General features: G+C 36.6%; 1 long non-coding RNA gene across 1 annotated transcript; it reads left to right on the top strand.

Moving 5' to 3' along the window:
• Positions 1 to 2,142, top strand: LOC141280849 (uncharacterized). The gene is made up of 5 exons (XR_012335157.1): positions 1 to 580; positions 1,123 to 1,216; positions 1,315 to 1,447; positions 1,530 to 1,633; positions 1,765 to 2,142. It is a non-coding gene; the product is annotated as an uncharacterized lncRNA (long non-coding RNA).
• Positions 2,143 to 7,897: the final 5,755 nt, after the last annotated feature.

The raw sequence follows: 7,897 nt of genomic DNA, 5'->3' as shown, positions 1-7,897 counted from the left end.
AAGAGCACCTATTATGGGATACACGTTTTTAAACATCATTTTGTGTGTAAGTGTGTATTAGTACATGCTAACGATATTCAAAAAGTACATACCTCAAAGAAAACGATGACGCGAGTTATCGTCTCTAACGTTCGAGGACTACAAAAAACACTCGGATTGTAGGCAACAGTTTACTTCCTGGGATTAGTGACGTAGATAAGACCAACATTATTATAGTTCAGCCCTCTCTGCTTTGCTTGGGTACGCCCTCAAAGACGAGGGTGGGGTGGGGAGCGCCGAGTCAGAAGAGAGCTAAAATGGCGGAGGTTGGGAGTCCCTGCATTGACTCTGTTTGCAAACTCTTGTTTCATTGTTTAAGCGATTAAATCTCTCGAGTAGACGCTGTCTCTTTAGATGCGAGGGCAAAATAGCACTTTATGGACTTACACAGAGGACATCATGTTTAATACGGTTCCGGAAAAATCCAGTCAGAAGTTGTTCACGGAGTTTTCACAATAACTGCTTCTCATGAACCGAAGCTGGATTTGCGCGACGTCTCCTTCTGAAAGTTGGATTACTGTGCACTTCTGGATCACAGGCTGTAAGTATTCACGTTTATTATTTGCCTTTTACTGTACATTACGTAACCGGTAACCGGAGATTAACATAATGTGCGTGTAGAGCTAAGCTTGCAAGCTAATTGTTTTGTGTTGTAATACTGTATTTCATAAACAACGTACCATATTTACACACGTGTATGTTGAATTATGCAGACTATCGTTTTTTTTTATCGATGTTGGTTTAGACATGTTTACAAACTTGCTGAGTTGCTAAGCTAAATACAAATACAAATGCCAGCTAAACTGTTACCAGTAAAATTTGTTCTCATGATCAAACTCAAGAAACTTTAAGTACAGATGATTTGTTTAAAGTTATATGTATTTTACTGTTGTTTTTACTTGAAGCTTTCTTAGATTTTGAAACGAAGTAAACACGTAATGTGTGTTGCTAATGTTGGGCCATGTAACATGTAATACATTTACGTTTTAATGAATAGTCTAACGAGTTATAGTTGTTGTACTCTATTGTTATAATATGTCTTTTTGACTGAATACATGTTTGTTTTATTTGTCTATATCTTAGATTCGCAGCTGGACACATCCTTCTACACTGTATGCAAACATGCAACATCATAACACACAGTACAAGGAGTCAGACTGGCATATGAGGAGCAAAGGTGTGTAACACAAATGATGTATTTAGCTAATGAAACCACTACCAGTCTTAGATGTATAACTGATGATGACAAAGTTTTTTTTCTCTGCATAATAATAGGAACCCAGGAAGTAGCATCGTTTCACAATGTTTCCATCATCATCATCAGTGGATGCCTTTGCCGTCCGTAGCCTGAGATTTCAGATTTGCAGCAAAAAAAATTGATTTTCTCATTTATTGGAATGCTGTGCAGGTATTTAAGTATTTTAGTAACTGTGTTAAATAAAGTAGTATTTACTTTTACAATAAATTAATTGCTTGTTTATATTTTACAGGTATTTGTACCTTGCAGCCATCCATTACAATGTCACCAAGCCGTAACAAAAGCAGGAGAGGGAAAGTACAAGGCTATGTTCCCAAAACACACAAATGACATACCGTAAGCAGTAATGTTTTATTTCAAATACATTCATAATTAAAAACTTAATGTATGAAGCAGGGAAATAAATTATCAAAACAAAAGATTTATTGACCGCAATATTTCTACAGTTATGTGGATGGTGTGATCAGGCTTGTGTTTGCTGAGGTATTTGAAGATAAGCTGAAGGAAACCCCGATTCCAATGGACCTGGCATCACAGTTTGAGAGACCTTCAAAGGAGGACGTGATTGCATGCCATCTTCAGTGCAGGAATCGTCGGAAGCCAACATTCCGATCAGGAAGCTCCAAGCGTATCTGGAGAACAACACACGACAGGATGATAACCCTAAAGTGTCATCTTAGATAGCATCAGCTGACAAAGCTTTGATATGCCATTTATCTGAATAGATAGCTGTAAGAAGTGAATTGAACAATTTTTGAAAGAAGAGCACAATATGGTTACTAAAGTATGTTTATTTGTATATTGTTTAACATTTAAATATATATTTGTAATAAATAAACTTTTGACTGACTACTATATTTTCTTTAAAGTTACATCTTTTGTTCTTTTGGGTACTTTGTTACTATAATGATACTTTAGTGTTATTGGTTTAAAAATGTAATAAAACTTACTCTAGTCTTGCACCTCAAAGGCTTATAGTCGGTACAATAAATGTTCTGTGTGTAGGGATTTAGACAATTTGTGCAAAACCTGGATGATGAATCACGCAGGTAAGAGGCCCTGGAACATGTTGCATTCTCCTTAAAACCTAGTAAGTAAAAACATAGCACAGTCTTTCATAATAAAGTTTACCATAGTAAAATAATGTAGAACTAACATTCATTTCAATTAATACTTTTTTTGTGCTACATTTGGTGTTTCCATATAGTTTGCACAGTAAAATAGTATGTAAGCAGTATTTTATAATTAATTTTACTAGAGTAAAATAATGTAGAAATTACCAAGTGAAATCGTTTTATAATCATTTCAACAAATACTTTATATGTGCTACATTTGGTGTTTCCATATAGTTTGCACCGTAATACAGTATGTAAGCAGTCTTATAATAAATTTTACTAGAGTAAAATAATGTAGAAATTACCAAGTGAAATCGTTTTATAATCATTTCAACAAATACTTTCTATGTGCTACATTTGGTGTTTCCATATAGTTTGCACAGTAATACAGTATGTAAGCAGTCTTATAATAAATTTTACTAGAGTAAAATAATGTAGAAATTACCAAGTGAAATCGTTTTATAATCATTTCAACAAATACTTTATATGTGCTACATTTGGTGTTTCCATATAGTTTGCACAGTAATACAGTATGTAAGCAGTCTTATAATAAATTTTACTAGAGTAAAATAATGTAGAAATTACCAAGTGAAATCGTTTTATAATCATTTCAACAAATACTTTATATGTGCTACATTTGGTGTTTCCATATAGTTATGTAGTACGTTATAATTACCTTTTGGATGTCTTTGCAACACATTTTCGTCTTCGTTTAGCATTCTGGCAGAGCTAAAGACACAACTAAAAAAGTTAAATCCAATCGCATTCATTGACGGAGATCGTTTATATCGTAACGGCCTTCTGAACTCTCTGGATCGAGCTCGAAGTGGTAAGGCAGTACAGACACCATCGTTTATAGAGAAATATAACGCTTGTTTACGATGCCTCTGAGGCTGTGACTCAGTCAGAATCTGTGTCAACCCACGCGTAGTCAGGGGCGTAACTTTCAAACACAAGCCGAACCCAGCTGACCAATAACAGTTGAGTAGTCATCTGACCAATCCGATTACACTAGACATTTTGGGAGGCGGAGACAGGAACTAAACCGAGCGTTTTCCAGACAGTGGGAAATCGGTGAGGTATGTAAGCAATTTATAAGACTCACAATGCATTAGTTCAAGTTTTAATAACATGTATGTACTATGGGATATTGCAATAACGTGCTAACGTGCCAATTTATTAGCATAATTGGTGCTCTTTAACTATAGTTGCATAATACCCAGTTTGCAGTGTTTCTATAGATCTCTATGTTTTTATATTTAGGTATTTTTGTAGTTAAACTACTAGAGCTTTACATCATTAATGCAATGGTTATAGGTTTGATCCATGGAAACACACATACTGATAAAAAGTACTTTCAATGTAGGTCGGATACAAGTGTCTACCAAATACGTAAAAGTAAATTAAAGTCCTTTAACAATGTCTCAACTGCAGAGTGTAACATTTAGGGACCCTAGTTTGATAGCTCAGGTATGATCGAATTGTTTGTGTGCTCACGACTTGCAGTGCGCGTGTTCACTATTCACTGGATGGGTTAAATGCAGAGGTCACATTCCAAGTATGGGTTACCATACATTGGCAAATACTCACTTCACTTCACTTATTAGCATCTACAACAGGGCACATAGATATACGAATGTGTGTGGATGAACCAGAGAACTACTTGGCACGTGATCACCAGAAGTTGTTTTTTTCTCACATGAATGTACATGTATCAGATAAATGGTAGATGAAGGTACAAAAGTTGCCACTAGGGTGGAACCTTTTCAAAAAGTACACTACCTAAAAGGTGCATACTGGTACGTTTAAGGTAGACATTGGTACCAAAAAGTACCGTCCAGTGGCAACTTTTGTAGCTTTATTCGGAGAGTGTATTTAATACATTTATACCACAGAGCTGTTGAATGTTTTATTCTAATTGGTTGAGAAATGTTCCATGGGTGTTGATTATTTTTCTGTAAAATGCACACCTAACCACTGTCTAGATTTAGCCACCACAGCAATTTGAAAATAATGCACACCCACGATGTAACGGCACTCCGCGTCCCATCATGCCGCATTACCACCTTGGGTGTGCATTATTTTCTAATAATTCAACAGCCTGTCATCAATTATTCCTCATGAAGTCAACACAATTAAAGAAATTAAAGATACAGATGAAAAAGATCACTTTCAGAGCAACATTTTACACCTGATATATAATAAAATTGCCAAATGCTATCTGGCCCTGAATGATATTTGGCTCTTAATGTCGTCTTTCATGATGTCCAAGACAAGGCTTTGAACAGGTTCACATAACGAAAACGAAAACCAGAAACTTTTGATGTTTTGCCAAGGAACAGAAACGAAACCAGAAATTTTCAAAAAATATATGTTCCGGAACAAAATTGTTTATATAAAATAATGGTAACTGGTTATTTTTTTCGTTCTTTGACAAGATTTCTGTGCAATATGACTCGGTTCACTTCCGGTTGTCGTTATTAAAATACATTTGGTGAATAAAGCACTGAAAAACAATGTAATTTTCACTTTATGTGGAGTGACTGTTTATGCTGCATCTTCTCCCCGAAGCGCCGTTTGGATTTCGTCCTCCCTCTGTGTGTATGTGCGCGTATTTAAGTGCACTCAAAAGTGCATACACGGAGAAACGCATTTCAAAAAGTAAGCGAACAATGTTTTTGTTCTTAACAGGACACATACAAACATAATGATCTCGAAATACCACAGTATTCTTTTTCTAATAAAAACATTTGTTTAAGTAAGGAAACGTTAAAGTACTGTTTCGGTTTGGAACGAACCAATTGGGAAAAAAGTCTGGTTTCAAGCCCTGGTCCAAGATGCTAATACTGGCTCATATGGAAGTATAAATAAAATTTGCCTTCAAAAGACAAAAACTCCCTCAACAGAGAGAACTCTCCTCATCTTTGAAGAATTTCATGTACTCTTCTGTTTTTCCTTTTGTTTCTTTGCCAAATGTAAAGCAACTGCAAGTCATCTGCGTCCAATTTCCCAACAGTTCAGCGTGCAAGCTTCGAACTAACATCATTTTATTGTTATCATCCATTGGTATAGATGCAAATATATTCTTTATGTTCATCAGTAACATTCATGGTGTGAAGGACACTTAAGCCGAAAGTATACTAGGGACGTCCGCGTATGCGCGCCGTCCGCATGACGTCATTTTCGTCATCAGGAGGGTCCAAAATTTGAGACTGCGCGGACAGTGCGCGTACAGTCCGCGTACGACAGCGCATGCGCGAGAAAATATTTAGACAGGACACTCCACTATAAACAATTATACAAAGGAAATAGACAGCATTTGCACACACACTATCGTTTTTCTTCTTTAACTTTTACTTCTTCCAAGAACAGAAAGCTGTGGAGCATGTTTGTTTGATTCCTGTTCTTTGTTGTCTTGTTGTTTGTTCTAAACTGTGTTTGCAATGGTGGATCAGTTACTTTTCTTCACCTATCCTAATGTTTTAATGTACTCTAAATGTCACCAAATCAGTGCTGCCCTGACAGCCTGTTAGACTAATAATTTGAATAAGAAATCATTCGTATTGCGTATAGTGTCGAACGCGGCCATCCGCGTGTAGCCGCGGGGACTATACCCGGAAAGCTGCGCGGACGCGTGCGCGCGCGAGCCGGACGCGGACGCGGAAAAAAAGTATACCCGGCCCTTTAAAGGTGCAATGCAGGACTTTTAGCTGCATATAGCGGTGAGACTGTGAATTGCAACCAACGGCTCAGTCACAGCTCACGCTCCCTTTCAAACCACATATTGAAGCTACAATTGCCACCACAGGACAAACATGTCATCCTCTGAGACAACGTAGTGACAAAAGGCGATCTGTAGAGCACTTTGTCCGTTTAGGGCTACTGTAGAAACATGGCGGCAACTTCCATGTCAGGAGACCTTCGGTGTATGTAGATAAAAATGGCTCATTGTAAGGTAATAAAAACAATACAGTTATGTAAGGGCTAAATACACCACTCACAACCCATTTTACTTTCATAATCATACATATTTGTCAGTGATAGAGGAAATTCTGAATCTGAATTCAAAATCCAACGTCAATCTAATGTCAAAATCCAGCACAAGTGGAAACAACAAACTGACAACATAAATGTTTTTCCAGTAATAAGTCTGTGGACATTTATTGTGAAATATTAGCTTGGAACCTAAAAGATTTCTGCAGAAATTAAATAGTCTTAATTCACTTTTGCTCAAAATTGGGTATTGACGTTAAAATCCAACGTTAGTCAGACGTCAAGATCCAACGTTGATCCGACGTCAAAATCCAACGTTGATCTGAAGTTAAAATCCAACATTGGATCCTGACGTTGGATCAACGTTGGATTTTGTAACGTTGGATAAGTATATTATAATTACTTGTCTTAGATGCTAGTAATCTCTAATAATAATCATATTTTATTAAAACCATATTAATAGTACCACCCCCTTAGTGCCCCTCAAAATGTCTGTGCACGGCCCTGCCACTGATAATATAGTTATGTATATTATAGTGTATTTCTGTCAGAAGATCGTTCTATAAGTCCCACATTACACTTTAAGCTGTCCATTTTTATTTCTCAAAATCAATTTTGGGATAAAGTTACTTACATTAAAAAAATGAGGAAACTATGTTAAAGAAATAGTTTACCCCAAAATTGTATTTGTCCTCATTTACGTACTTTGGAATATTGTGCATGGGTTGTATGGACTGACTTTATAATTAACGTATGGTATGTTTTGTCTTTTTTAGCACATGGCTATCTTCTTTTGTGTAAAACTTTGGACTTTCTGCCCTAAAATCTCTTACCGTGTTCCGCAGAGGATGAAAAATAATACGAGGAGCGTGCAATAAATCACTGAACTAAAAGGATTCAGTCAACAGGGTCTGGTCTTGGTTCAACCTTAACATAAGTTGCCCTGTATATAATTTGTAAATAACTTTCTACAGATCTTTCATTGGAATATGAAGCGTGGCTGTTTGTGTCGTGCAGCTGGAGTCCTGGTGTAGACGCCTCAGAGTTCCTGTCCAGCTGACCGGAGGGTGGAGAAGATTTTACACCTCTCTGACACACATAAACAAACCAACTCTCTAATTCATGCTTTCTCTCTCTCAGAGACACGCATACAGGCTGGATACCATCCAGATAAGAAAATAAAACATTTTTGGATACTACTTTTTTTTTAAATTAGAGTTAAGCTAATCCCTTCATACCGTTTTGGTATCTGTCTCTTTCTTTCTTTGTGTATGTCTGTTTCACTCTGTCTTTCACTTCATCTGTCCACATGATTTGAATTAAGCTGAGACACTGGCTGCCCATTGGATGGAAAAGCTGACACGTTGAGTGACTGAGTGTAAATAAGTGACTCTGTGTGTGTGTGTGTTTCTTATGAGCATGGTTGGATGGAATGCACGAAAAAGTGTATGATTATAAAAAGGAGAAAATTTGTATGTTAACTAAAAAATTT

Source organism: Paramisgurnus dabryanus, chromosome 15 (genome assembly GCF_030506205.2).
Source record: "Paramisgurnus dabryanus chromosome 15, PD_genome_1.1, whole genome shotgun sequence".
Lineage (NCBI taxonomy): Eukaryota > Metazoa > Chordata > Actinopteri > Cypriniformes > Cobitidae > Paramisgurnus > Paramisgurnus dabryanus.
This window is presented reverse-complemented; position numbering and strand designations above follow the sequence as displayed.